The following is a 13,821-nucleotide window of genomic DNA, read 5'->3' as shown; positions in this document are numbered from 1 at the left end:
ATTCCTGGCTTTTGAAATAGTGGGCGCTAGAGGTCTGCGTTTGGCATCTGCCTGCGCGATCCGGACAGACTGAGCGCTGGAGAGAGAGAGGGGGAGAGACAGGCAGAGACAAACGGAAAATTAAAAAAAAATAAAATGAAGAAGAAGAAGAAACCCTTCTAGGCTCGGGAACAATTATCAAGGAGAGGGAAGGAAGAGAATTTGTAGCAAAAATGGATCCGCTCTCAGTGAGGGGCTTTGGATTCGCAGGTCCAGAGGGAAGATCCTGAAGGCAGCTCGGGTGTCCCAGCTGGGGGTTAAGAAGGTCTGGGGGAGGGGAGTGTGGGGGAGTGTCTTTAATTTTTAATTTTTTAAAATTTACTTGGGGGTGGAATTGCAGCTCGTAAGTCTTGCGCAGCTTTTTCCTCCGTCTTCCGCTGGACCCCTCTTTCTTTCTTTCTTTCGAATTGTTTTTAGACTGGATTTTCGGCTGAGGACAGCGGGGTTTTCGTAGGGGACAGCGGGGCTTTGGTGCCCCCGCAGAGCCCCGCAGCCGCACGGGGGGCTCCTAGCCGAGCAGCCCCCGGGCTCGGTGCCGCAGCGGTGCCCGGGCAGCCCGCCCGCACCCCTCCGCTGCTCCTCTCCTTTAGTTTCTGTTTCTCTCCGGCTCCGTGCGAAATCTCTGCAGGCTGCGGAACTTCCAGCGCGGTCCTCGCCCGCTGGGAGCTCCGCATTTAGTGCTTTGAGGACGCTTTGGAAAATAGCGGCGCCCGGCTCGTTTAACCCCGCGTGCGTTTTCACGGGGAGCCTTGCGGGAGGATCTGTCGCGCTCAGCCCCGGACGAAGCAGTGGCGTGGAGCTCCGCGGCCGCCCCCCCCCCCGGCCGTGTCCTCCCCCCCTCCCGGCCCGGCGGGGAGCGCTCAGGTGCGGCGGGGCCGGGGGAGCCGAGCGCGGGGCGCGGCGCGGGGCCCCCCCGCGGGTCCCCACGCGTGGGCTCGGGGGGGTTCGGCCGCAGCTCCCCCCCAGCTCCCCAGCCCTCCGGGAGGGCATCGCGCTGGCAAAAGCGTGCCCGAGGTTGCGGTGCGGCTCCCCAGCCGAGATGCTGCAGGGTTCGGGGGTTTTCCCCCCCCCCCCCCCCCCCCTCCTTTCCTTATTTCTGTTAAAATCGCGTCGGGGCAGGAGTTTTCTTTTGGGCGCGGGCAGGCGGAGACGAGCCCCGCGGTGGCCGAGGTGGCAGCTCCCCGGGTTTCTTTCTCGAACGACAAAACGCCCAGGCGAGCCCGAGGCCCAGCGATTTACCTTGCTGCGGCCCCGTTTTACAGTGCGCTCCGTGAAGATTCCCCAGCTCCCCAAGCAGCCTCTGCACGCCCCGGTGGGCCAGCAGCACCTTCCTCGCCCCGACAGCTGCGGCTCTGAGCAGAAATGCTGCTCAGGGCGCGGGTGTCTCTCGGTCGGTACGCTCAGCACCGGCCGCACATCGCGGCCACGCTCGTTGGGAAGTTGTCTTTCGGTTAATCCCAGGATTTTATTTTTTCTCAATAAACACACGCTTTAAAGGCCCCCTCTCAATAACTTTTTTTAAAAAAAACAAAACAAAACAAAACAAAACACAAAAACAAACGGTTTTTGTTGTTGTTTTTTATTTTTATTTTTTAATTTTTTTTTAGGATAAGAGTAATTTTCAGAGCGTTCTCTTGGCTGTGAAAATAATGGAATGTTTATTTCATTTTATTTTTCTCATATATATATATTTATTCTTTCTGCTTCCCCGCGGAGAAGCGCGTGTCGGGAGCGAGCTGCTGCGGGTTTTTGCGGGAGTGCGGCCGGGAGCGCGCCTCCTGCCCGGCCCGGGGCTCAGCCGCGCACACCGCCGGGCTCCCCGGAGCTTCTGCGGCTTGAGGACAGGATTTAAGGACCGGCAGGTTTTAAGGACCGGCAGGTTTTCCATTCCCGGGTATCTCCGTCGGCAGGGCGATGAGCTGGGAGCGGGGTGCCTGCAGCCGGCCGCTTCCTTTCGCGCACGGAGCCGCAGCAAAAACCCCTCCGGTGTCGGCGGGAGCGCTGCTACCGCGGGCTGGAAGTGGCTGTTCGGAGGGCTGAGCTCTGATTAAAATCAGGTGTTTAATACAATACAAGGCCCAACGGTTTATGGGGTTTCAGCTGAGGATTTTTTAGGGATCACAGTTCAAAACAGTAGTCCGAAGCTAAGGTTTCAATATCCCAGGAGTATTTATTTGCAAAACAGATTAAACACGGACACGAGTGTGCGGATCTTGCCGTATTTACAGCGGCGAGGTAGTGGCAACTTCAGTGACCGCACGACGTCCCCAAGGCCCCTTCACAACCCCCCCATGCACCCGCACCAGGGGCCTTGCGGGTGCCCGTGGGTGCCCCCGCGTGTCCCGGGGCCGGGGCGTGCAAGGGGGCAGCAGGCAGCGCGTTAAACCCCAGCGCTGCAGAATTTCGGTCCCCTGGGCAATATTTCGAGCAGATGTGGAGCTCCTCTGGGGATTCGGCTCTGTTACCTGCCTCGCAGAGGGGCTCAACGTGCGTGTGCGCGCTGCGGTGGGGTCATGCCGAAATTCCCGGCGGTTTTAGGCCGGCCCCCGGGGAGCAGAACGGGGAGAAGCCGGGGGCTGTCCGAGCCCCTTCCGAGCCCCTCTGCGGGGGAACGACCCCGGGGGCCGCAGGTGAACGCGGCAGGGCCCCGCTGCTCCTCCTCGGGGACTTCTCTGCGGGACCCCGGGGGGAAAAGGTTCCTTCCGTGGGCCTCGTGCCCTAGAAAATAAAACCCCCGGCGGCCCAGGAGAAGCGGCTGCAGCAGCCGGCAGCCCTTGCTCGGAGGGAAAAGGCGGCGGATAAATCGGTGCGGGGCTGCGCTGCCAGCAAACCCCAAACGCCCCCAGCTTCGGGGATCCCGAAGTACAAACGCCGCCGCCGGCAGGTCCTAAATAAACGTGGTCCTAAATAAACGATCGTGCTGGAAAACGGGGCCGGTCTGCCCGCAGCCGCCTTCGCTTTTCAGCGCGAGGAAAACGGCAAAGTTCAAGTTTGGGGCTGAGTTGCAGTCGGGGCTGTTCCCTCCGCCCGGGCTGCCTGTCGAAAGGGAGGCCAGGGGGAGGCCGCCCCCCCCCCCTCCCCCCCCGACCCAGCGGGAGCAGGAGGGAGAAGGGACCGAGGGGGCTGGACCCCGAGGACCACTTCTCAGGGAGCCAATATTTGTCCTGGGACAGACGCTTCCGATATCGCAGCACGCGGAGGCCGCAAATTTATGGAGGATTGATTTTTTTTTTTTTTTTTTTTTTTTTTTTTTTTGTGTGGTGCGTCTATGATTTCTGTTTTATTTTTAACCATCTTCAAGGCTGCCCATCCCTCTGCCCCGTCCCTACCCAGGGTCCCTACACGGGCTAGCAAGGGGCTGCCAGGGGTGCGCGCAGGTGCCTCCCCCGGCCTCGTCCGCCCCGGGCCCGCCGCCGCGGCAGCCTCCGCCGCCTCGCCCTCCCCCAGCCTGCCCCGGATCTGTTCAATTAGGCAATTAGGGATCCTGGGCAGGGAAGGGGGGGGGGGGGGGAGGTATGGGGGAGTTGATCCGCTAATTAAGGTGATGTGTAATTAGCGCTTCAACAAAAATTAGCAAGGATTTAAAATCGGTTTAGTCTTTAAAAAAATAATCTAAATTCTACAAATATAATTTATCAATTCACCCCCCCCCCCACCTCCCCGCTCACGTTTGATTTATTTGAGAAAGTGCGGAGGGAACAACTGCAAAGAGCTCCCTTCTCCCGTGTCCTGGGAAGAAACTTGGCAAAAGGGAGGGCTGAATTGGTTATTTGCCGAGGGAGACTTTGTTTGAACTTGCCCATAGCTTGGCGGCTTTAAGGTGCCAAAGTGCTAAGGCTGAAGAAGACACAGACATCGGGGATTTAATTCTGGCCTGTAATAAAGGCAATGCTCGTAGGTGTCTGTGTGCGGTGCTTGTGATGTTTTATCCACGTGTGTTTGCATCACAGGATGCTCGTGTGCGCATCTATAAGTGTAGGTTTGTGCAGTGCATCGCAGAATGGCACGCTGTTCCCGTGTCACCGAATTCCCGTGGGCTAAAAGGAGGCTGTGCAGATGCAAAGCGTGGCTGTGCAGATGCATTCGTCTGTTGGACTGATAGTGCTTAGAGAAGCTTTCAAAAAATTGCAGGCTCTACACGCTGATGAACCTGTGAGCTAAGTGCAGAAACGCGGTGACTTGTATTTTATAAACTTTGTTTAAAAACAAGTAAAGCTGCCTTATTTTTAGACTTTGTTTTGGAACTGCAGCGTAAAACCAAGACCAGCAAATATGGGTCTGTAATAAGCTAAGGGGACTCACAGAATAAATCAGGAGGTTCCTATTGAAATATTCGAGGAGGGCTGGAGTCAGAAGGAGCAGAGAATTGCACAAGCACGCAGCACCCAGCGTTGCGCCATGCATCCCCCGTCTCACAGCAGACACGGGCAGGATTCTGACCCACTGCCCGGGAGAGAGCCGAGCGTACCTGAAATACACAAAATCTCCACTCGCTTCTGGGCAAAATGCAATGCGGGAGCTAGGATTTCACAACAGAGGAGCAGTGTAATTCATAGCTGTTGCTCGCTGTAATAATATCCCCGCTCCTCAGTCGGATGTAACCGCTCCGTGACCGGTGATAAAGGAGCGCCGCAGCCTGCCTGCTGCACACAGCTTACACCTGCCCGCACGGGCTGTGCTGTTGGCTGCAGAGCAGCCTCGGCTGTGAAGTGAAATACCTGAAGTGACTGACAAGGGCATCTTCTGTGTAAGAGGGAAATATCCTTCTGTGGCGTGGCGGCACTCATTAATGTTTGTAAAGCACCCTGAGATTCTCAGAAGGAAAGGCCCTGTTGAGTGAAAAGTATTATTATTGTTATTACGGCTCCGATTATTATGGCTTATATATTTTATGAAAGCTCTATGCTATTTAATACAGTGCTTCAAAGACAAAGGCCTGGAGAAGTTTGCAAACACTAATGAGGTAAGTCTCAGTGGCCGCCTTTCTGGTGGGGAAGCATTGTTAGCTGCCCGTCCAGCTGGGGACGTGGGGCAGGCTGCGGCCACTTGCCGGAGGATCCCCGGCCGCTCCTGCTGATAGCATCAGGCAGAGTCTCCACGTTTTTCAGACTTGCTTTTGCCCTTCTAGCTGCAAATTTTGCATTCCATTATTATTATTGTTATTATTATTTTTTCCTGTTGCCGTAAACTTCTGGTGTGTGAAATTGTCTGAATGCAGATTTTAATTCCAGTGCAGCCTAGGCCTTTCCTATAGTGTAAGGGGGCAGCACGTAGGAACGTACGTGCTCTGCGGGCCAGGGAAGCTCAGGCTGTGTTTCCACGACGTGATGGCTGTTCCACTCTTACTGGACGTGTTTATTTTTTTCCAGCCGGATTATTTAAATGATAAACTCACACAATTCTGAATGCTAACTGAAAGGGTCAAAATCTCAGCTGAATAATGAATTTCTCATGCCTGTTTCTTGAGTGATATTTTAAATAATCCTGTAGGGGTAAGTCGCCAGCATATCGGTAAATGCGTACACATACAGTGTCCATCTGCAGTTAAGAATAAAGACATCTGAAGGATATGTGCAAACACATTTGTTTCCACTCTCTGGGTAACAGCCTGTTGATATGTCAGTGCTCGGCAGCATTCCACACCAAAATTATGACTGTGTTTTCGGATCTTAAATATGCCCTCTTTTTCTGGAGGAATTGCAGGTCAGGGATGTCGTAGTGGAAAAGATCTATGACCTTATTATTTCTTTTATTTTCTTAATGGATTTTCATGCATCACCGGTACCTACTCACGGGCTGTTTATTTTTATTTTTATTGCAGTAGGTTGTGCGTTGTGTAGCGTCCAAATCTGTAACAGAGTGTCCCTGTCCCGACGACTTTTTTTTCCTTTTCTTCATTCAGTGAATGATGTGACCCTCTTTGCTAATAAAAATGAAATACGACTTTCATCCCTGGAATAAGTGTACTTCTTCGTGCTTCTGAACGCTCGCAGCCTGAATTGGCTGCTCGATTTTTTTTTTGTCATTGGAAAGAAATTTCCCTGCAGTGAGGGTCACGACGTGAGCAGGTAGGGCTGGGACCCAGCTCCTTTTCTATGGAGCAAAGTGCTTCTCGGCACGAAGGCACCCGTGTTGTGTTGCAGCAGCACGTGGTGTGTGGGGAGAGCATGGGTGAGCCTCCAGCACGTCGCCCCATGGATGTGCTTGACCCTACAGAAAGCCAGGAAGGCATTTTTGTGCCGCGACACCCGCCCTCGTTCTGCAAACGAGGCCGCTGGTTCTCCAGGGGAGACATTTCCCGGCTGGAAATGGATGGAGGCGGCCAAATTACTTCCAGTAGGCCTCGGAATTACGCTTCTATCGCGGTAAATCTTGGTCTCTGTTGAGCTGGTGTGGAAAGGCTTCATCTTCCCTTAACCACTTGCTGCTTGCAGTGGCATGGGTAAATCGGGGAGCTCGGGCCACAGCTCTCCGGGAAGACTGCACAAGCATTCGGGGTGAAATGTGGACCAAAATAAGCTGGGCGCTGATTTATTCCTGTCTTGATAGTTTTTTACATCTTTCAGGTGTTTTGCTTTAAGGTCTTATTTTGATGTGGCAGGTTTTTTTTACTGGTCTGTTGTTTTTGGCGTATGGACTCTCTTGCCAAAGCCATGAGACACAATGCCCCGGCATCAGTTCTTGGGGCCAATTTAGCCATCATTACTAGATAACACTGTCAGCCCGTTCAAGAAACATATTTGTTTAATAGTTAATGTTCTGTACAAAATATAGAGGGTGGGGAGAAGTCAAACTGTAGTGAATGCTCTGCTTATTTTATATCCACTATAACTATTTTTGTCCATGAAAATTGGCTTAATTATATCAATGGAATGTTTCTTTTTCAATTCTGTATGCAATTAGTCCATCTTGCTGGCTGCAATTTATTTTAATAAAAAAATAAACCAGTGGCGTGTTCAGTTCCTCATCCCCTGGGGACAAATGCGATTGGTGTGTTTAATTTCATTAACTACAATGCGGCCTACTGGAAAAATGTATAAAATCAGCTTTATACAGCTTAAACACTGGCATTTGAAACAAATCATTACTGCATTAGCTGTCACACTGGTAATTCTAGAATCCAAGACAAAAATATTATAGCTGTTTTTATAACCCTCTGCAAATACACTGTTAAAATAATTTGTAATCATTTTTTAAACATGCCCTGATGTTTTTAGTTAAAATATCTTATCACCACCAGAGAAGGCTGGCTATTCATTATCACACGTGTGTTTTACTGAACGATTCGTGGGTTGCTTCCACTGTAGAAAGTCCACGCCTGTCTGTCTGAAGCTCCCACCTGAAGATGGGCTGTCGGTGCTCACTGAGTCACACTCCCCATTTATTTATTTTTTCACCTGAATTTGCTTGCACCAGCGTGCAAGCCCAGCTTTTGGTACGACCTGTGCACAGAACGCTTCTTCCTGGCAGTGTAGGTGAAGGCGTTACAGGATTAGACATCACTTTGAATGTGCCTCCCTCTTCTACTAGCTTTTTTTGATAAGCTACCACGGAGCAAGCCCTTCCTACAGCAGTTCTGAGTTTTTCGGTGGTCCTTTGAGCTGGGGGGAAAAGGGGAGGCTGCACCCTACAGAGCGCCGTGCTCACCGGGACCTTTCACGGGGCAGGGGCAGAGCTCAGCACACAGCTGGTTTGCAACTGGGTTTGGCACTGTTAGGCAAGGAATTGTTCAGGTAGCACAATTTAGCCAGAAAACTGTTCTTTCCTTTCTTCTTTTTTTCCTTTTTTTCTCCAGTATGCATGTCTTTCATATGAATGTGCATACAACACTGGCTTAGGATGCGTGTGTACCCAGTGAATAATGTGGAGCGGAACATGTTCTAATCCACATGCCTGATTCTTCTGCAAAAACTGAGGTTAAACTGACAAAATTCAGTTGTTTTTTTTTGTTTGTTTGTTTTGTTTTGTTTTTGTTTGTTTGTTTGTTTTTTTTAAATGAGAGGTCAGATCTCAACTCATGGAAATCAGTATCAGCATCGATGATGCTAACTTCTACCAGCTGAGCACATGACCCAAGAGATTTTCTGTGTATGTGCAGAAAATATACAAATATTGGTATACAGGGAGTTTAAGCACATTCACTTCTAGCATTTGCAGATCCATATTCAGATGGAGGGATGTAAACTGTTTCTTTCTTAACTCATGGAATGATCAATTATATAACCTTAGCATATTTTACACAGATTGCTATTTTCTGAAGTGGCATGGACTTCCTTTTCAAAGTAATATACAGAAGAGGGGCTATATTGGATAGAAGCCATCTGTCCCCTGCATGCATTGTGCTTTTTTTTTTTCCCCTTCCACCACTGCCATAAACAGTAGTTAATTTTCTTTTCCATATCTTTAACTTTATAGCAGTGGTGTTTTGGTACAAGCGATACTCAGATATGTTTTATTGGTATTGCAGGAGGGGAAAAAAAATAAATAAAAATAAAAAAATCAGCTTTATTTCCTTCTTGATATAAAATCGCTTTGGGAGGACTCGTGCAGCTGGGCATGGTCTCCAAAGCCAGGCCAAGGAAGCGGCTGGGCTGTAGCAAGGTGCAGGCAGCGGCACCGAACGCCCTGCAGTATGGTTCTGGGGCTGTTTCTGTGCCGGCGGTGAGGCTCCAGCCTTGCTGCACCCCGGCCTCTGGCGCGAGGCTGCGGCCAGCATGTGGGTTTGTTCCCCCAGCCCCGCGCTGCCGGGCTTCGATCCTTTGGCTGTCAGAAAATATGGAAAGTTGGATGCAAAGCTGTGCTCAGAGCATGGAAAAGTTGTAGAGAGATGGAACTGGGACTGGCGGCCTTTGCTGCTATGAATAAAAGAAAAAGGAAAAAACAACAACAACAACAACAACAAAAAAAAACAGACACACAACTTTGAGCATTACTTGACCAGAGATGAGTCTTGGGTGCAGAAAAAGCCCGAGCTGCTTTTTGCGGAGCTGATGAACTTGCTTTACTGCCTTAAGCAAATAATTTACCCTCAGCTACTTGATCTGTAACATGGGAGGGATTTTGTGTACCTGCCTTTGTGATTTCAGGATAAATGTATCATTAATGATCTTTGGGTTTGCTCCAGCTCCTGCTGAGGTCACTGGGAGACTTTTGCTGAATTTACTGGATCAGATTTTTTTTTTTCTTGCAAGTTTCAGTTTTTGCTAAAAATCTTTTATTTCCATCTCAGATGCTTATAAAGAAATGCTTTTGTTTACATGCAGCCTGGCATTTTCTGTCCTTCCAGGATAGTATTTAGTGTTTTTTATTTCACAGTGAATGGACCTTTTGGGCTCAATCATGTAAATTAATTTTTAAATGGCTGTGCTTGAAGTTCATGTAGTATAAAATTGCTTTACCATTTTTTCTGTTTATAGAAAAGGACTGGTTTCATTTTATATTTTATTACGTAAATGTGAAATAGGGAACAAGCACAACTAGCAAGTGATCATGTGTTTTATTTCAGAATTATCACATAGGAATAAAATAAATTTAAATCCCTACATGGCACAATAGTCATATTTAAAAAGCAGCTGATGCCTCATGGATAACTTTGAAAAGCCCTCTGCTCAGAAACAGTTCTGCTCGTATATCCCATATAGAATGAATAAAAAACAGATCTTTGTTACTTTGGGAGTTCTTAAATTCTTCCTGCTAGAGCACTCTTCAAGTATTTAGCCAGATAAAGTTCAGAGCAGAATTTCTGCCTTTGTCTTCTGGTTTTGATTGCACCTGTTAACGAGTACAGTAATTTTAACAGCTTCTTGGTAGCGGCAGCTAAAGGTGAGCCGTCAGGAAATCCAAGCTGATTTCATGGATGTGTCCTTAAGGACATGGCTGGGAGCTACTGATGCTTTCTCAGGCTCTGGGAGACGTGTGCTTTTCCAGACGAGCAGAACGTCTGTGTCCCTTAGGTAAAGCCTCGTGCTTCCTCCAATGGTTTATTGTCAGGGGGTTATGATTATTGATTTGAAACAAAACAACAAAGCACCTGTGAAGCGAAATGGCTATCACCCTGATAAATATTCTTCAGAAAACCCGCTTCTGGGTTACTTGCAGTGGTTCAGATAGGTAGACAGGTGGATGATCCGGGCGTTAGACCTACGTATATGTATTTCATTTCCTCTTTAAACCTGTGTATTACTGTTTAACTTCCATTTCAGATAAAACAGCAATTTTGTGTGGTTCTCCAGTTAATGTGTAGTTCCCTGCATCCTGACAGAACACAGAGGGCTCGGTGTAAATATTCACGTGTAGCCTCCAGCCGTAATCAGAAAGTTTCTCGTGTGATCCAGTAGTCAATGCCCCAGCTAAATATTGATTTATGTAATAGTGCTGTCTGTTCCAGTAGATCAGAAAAAGGAGTGTGCATTTAACACACATCTATAAATCTATTTTTGCCCAATGGACAGTAACTGCTTCAAAGCGTTGTTGTTCAGCAGTTTGAGAAATAAGTCTCGGGGCGCTGACCAGAGAAATGTCCTGCCCCAGAGTTCATGTTATGAAGGGTCTCTTCTGCACGCCTATTGCCGTGCTGTCTGGGTGAAGGAAACAAGAACCTATGGAAGATTTCTGGGGTGTTGCTTAGGACGGGAACCCTCTTTTCTTCCGTAATGGTAGTGCTGAAGGCATCATTTGGGGCAGGCTGAGGCTCATGTCTAACCCAAGCCCAGGAGATGGATCCCACAGTGGATGTTTGCCTTTAACCTTGGACACTCGCTGTTTCTCCTCCTGCCCGCTAGTATCAGGTTCATCCTGCGGCCAATTCCTGGGAATGTGCAGTATTAATGACAGTGGTTTGTGACCGGCTGGAGCTTTGGGCTGGCTTTGTCACTCGCAGCAAAGGGCGGTCGCAGGGGAACCCTCGCTGCAGCCACGCGAGGCGGCACTGCAGCCCCGGCACCTGCCGAAGTTCACGGCAATCCTTCCATCGGCTTCATTGGACTTTGGAGCAGGCCCTCGAGGCACTGAGCTCCTTGGGACATCGATGCTGTTTGCATATAAAGATTTTTGTTATATCTGAGTTTGTATGTAATGCTCGTTAATGATTAGCTACCAAGGGTCCGGTGTATGATAGACCTGTTTGCATGGATCAAATCAGCTGTGCCTTTGTCTCTACTTCTAAAGTCCTTTTCCTGACGTGACCCAGCTCTTAAAATATTGATAAATACATATTTTTGCCTGTAACCTGAAGAGCTGTTAATGTGGCTGATTCTACTCACCCAGCCTCGAGGAATGTGTAGTCACTGCCCATCCGGGATCCCAGCGTCAGCGGAGTAATCCCGTCCCGTAGTCACGTCTCAGTAATTGAAGACTGAAGAGACAGCCTTGAGGACTTCACTGTCAATATATGCATATCTGGTTCTCAGTCTCAAGCTGTAACTATGTCAGGGGTATTCTTGTGAGTAATGACAGATTCTTAATTTTTCTTTTTAGTTCTTTCAGTGAAATTGCATCCATACATGTTTGAAATGAGAAGAATCCATGAAAACACAGACAAATATCTACCTGCTGATCTATCTATCTGGAGACTAAATATTGGAAGAGTGGTCATTTAGATCAATCTTGTGCCTCGGTGCTCGCATTAGAACAAAAAAAAGCACTCTTGAAAAATTACTGAATTCTCCTTGCAGTGTCAGGTTCCAAGATAATGATGTGTCTGTGTGTGAAAATATTAAATTGCAATAACATGCAGAGTGAGTGGCTTTCTGAATGGGGTATTCAGTTCACAGCTTGGACTATACATAAAGCTAGTGAGTGACAGAATACAAATGGTGTCATAAAACATCAGGGGAATTTACAGCCAGTCTCAATCTTTTTGATCTATATTCTATCTATGGAGCGCTCTCAATCTATCTTTAGTTAATGAAACAGTTAAACATATTTAATTATTTATCACTGTTCAATGTCAGGAGTTATCAAAACAGATTGTTTCCCCCCCCAAAACACTTAAAGGTAGTAGAACTCTAAATTGTATGTACTGAAGTCTGGGATGTTTCCTGCCCAAAGACACCACATTAGAACATCTCTGCATGGAGGTGTTTTTAAGTTGCAGTTATTTGGTGAAGGCAAACCCTTTAGTTTTTTTGCAAGAGAGTGCACTTTGTTTCTGAAACTTGCTTGTTTCTTACGCAAAGTGTTTTTATCCTTCGTAGGAAAAAAAAAAAAAAAAAAAAAAAAAAAAAAGGAAATGAGAATTCAGTTCCACTTTAGATGAGAAATTAAATGTAAGGGGGCAGTTCTCAGGGGGTATAAGCTGGAGCCAAAGTGAAAAATCATTCCAAAAGTAAGTCTACTGTGCTGCACCACCTCTCCCACCTAGAGATCAGCCTGGCAGGTTTATGCATCTCCATTCACAAGCATCGCTATGGAGCAAGCATGCAGCATGGTCCTGGGGCTCCTCACCCATGCATGTCTGTGAAATATTTCACAGAAGTTCTGTGAACAGACCTTGAAGCCACCCTCTCTCCCCCAGTATCAGGTGTGGGGAGCTCAGCTACCTGGTGAATCTCATTTTCTATTTTTCTGAATTTCAGAATTCAGACCGCCCTTGACTCCAGGTCCTCGCTTGCTCCCTTGCCCCCCGTGGAGGTGTGAATCGCCCCCCTCAGAGCTGGGCTGGGCTGCCAAAGGCCCGCTGTCGCTATCGGGGGGTCTCCCCTGATGGCTCAGGGCTGGAGGTCCGGGGTCCGACCCTGCCTTACCACCCTGCTCTGCTCTGGGGGTGGCTTTGATAAGGAATCGCTCTTTCTCCTTTACCTAAGCTCTCCCTTTCCCGGCGGTTTTAAATTGCTCCCCGGCCCCGACAGACGACCCTCGTTCAAAGGGAAGCGTGGAGGAGGCTGGTGGCTGCAGCCAGCGGTCGCAGCGCATTACCGGCGGGCTGGACCCCGCTGGGATCTCTCGGGCAACACCCCTCCGCGGCCCACCAAACAGAGTGGCATTGTGAGCAGGAAGGCAGCCGGCATCGCTCCTCCCTGACAAAGGGTCCTCAATACTTTTATTCAGTGGAAAATGGAATAATACTTCGGGGTTTGCTTTGAAAGCCGCAGCCACCGGCTCCTTTACACGCCACGGATGGTTTCTGCAGGAGGAAGAGCTTTTCTGAGGGGAGAGGACTTTACACGTGGAATGAGATTAAAGGCATCTCTGTGCCAACACGTTAAACGTGGGGTTTATGAGAAGTATCAATGTTTCATTACAGCCATGTGCCCGTCAGGAGCACAGACCTCTCTGCGCTGGTGTACAGCCCCGGTTACTGCCCAGATGTGTAGGAAGCAACCTAGCCTGCTGGAAATAAAAGTTTTATTGTATGTCTTGTTCCCTTTAAAACGCACCATGTAGCAGTGCTGCTTTGGTAAAGGTATGTTAGGGGCTGCTTCGGATATCACAGAGCTCTCAGCTGCTCAGAATCAGATTTTTATAAGGGGCATCCCTGCACGGATAAGGAAGCCAGCCACAAAAACCTAAACTACTGATTCAACTGTAGCAGCAAAAGGCTAGAGCAACCTGACCCCCCTTGCTTTTGCTTGTAATAGGCAGCTTCATGCTGCAGGTATCAGTAATAACATATGAGCTAAACATGAAGCTTTGGGGTTTTTCATGTCTTGATTTCCAGTGCCCTGATTTCCATTTAAAATGGACTAGTTTGTCAAGAAATGGAGAAACTCATCAGTGCGTCTGCTGGTGTCAGCTTTTGTTATTTTCAGTATCGTGGGACAAAAGCTAAGTGTGCTGTTGGAT

The 13,821-nt window shown here is 48.6% G+C and overlaps 1 protein-coding gene across 3 annotated transcripts in view; it reads left to right on the top strand.

Annotated features, from left to right (window-relative positions):
• PRDM16 (PR/SET domain 16) overlaps window positions 1-13,821 on the top strand; it is a 306,284-nt gene that overhangs the window by 14,604 nt on the left and 277,859 nt on the right. The window contains exon 3 of one of the 3 annotated variants that reach the window (XM_035344711.1): window positions 13,345-13,348. The exons of 1 other annotated variant lie outside the window; for it this stretch is intronic. The gene's annotated coding sequence lies outside the window, so the exon portion shown is untranslated. Of the gene's footprint in view, window positions 1-6; window positions 305-13,344; window positions 13,349-13,821 lie in introns of those variants that run through there. One more of the 3 variants, XM_035344712.1, reaches the window with a different exon arrangement.

Source organism: Oxyura jamaicensis, chromosome 21 (assembly GCF_011077185.1).
Source record: "Oxyura jamaicensis isolate SHBP4307 breed ruddy duck chromosome 21, BPBGC_Ojam_1.0, whole genome shotgun sequence".
Classification (NCBI taxonomy): Eukaryota; Metazoa; Chordata; class Aves; order Anseriformes; family Anatidae; genus Oxyura; species Oxyura jamaicensis.
The sequence above is the reverse complement of the archived record's forward strand: the minus strand, read 5'-3'. Positions and strand labels throughout refer to the sequence as shown.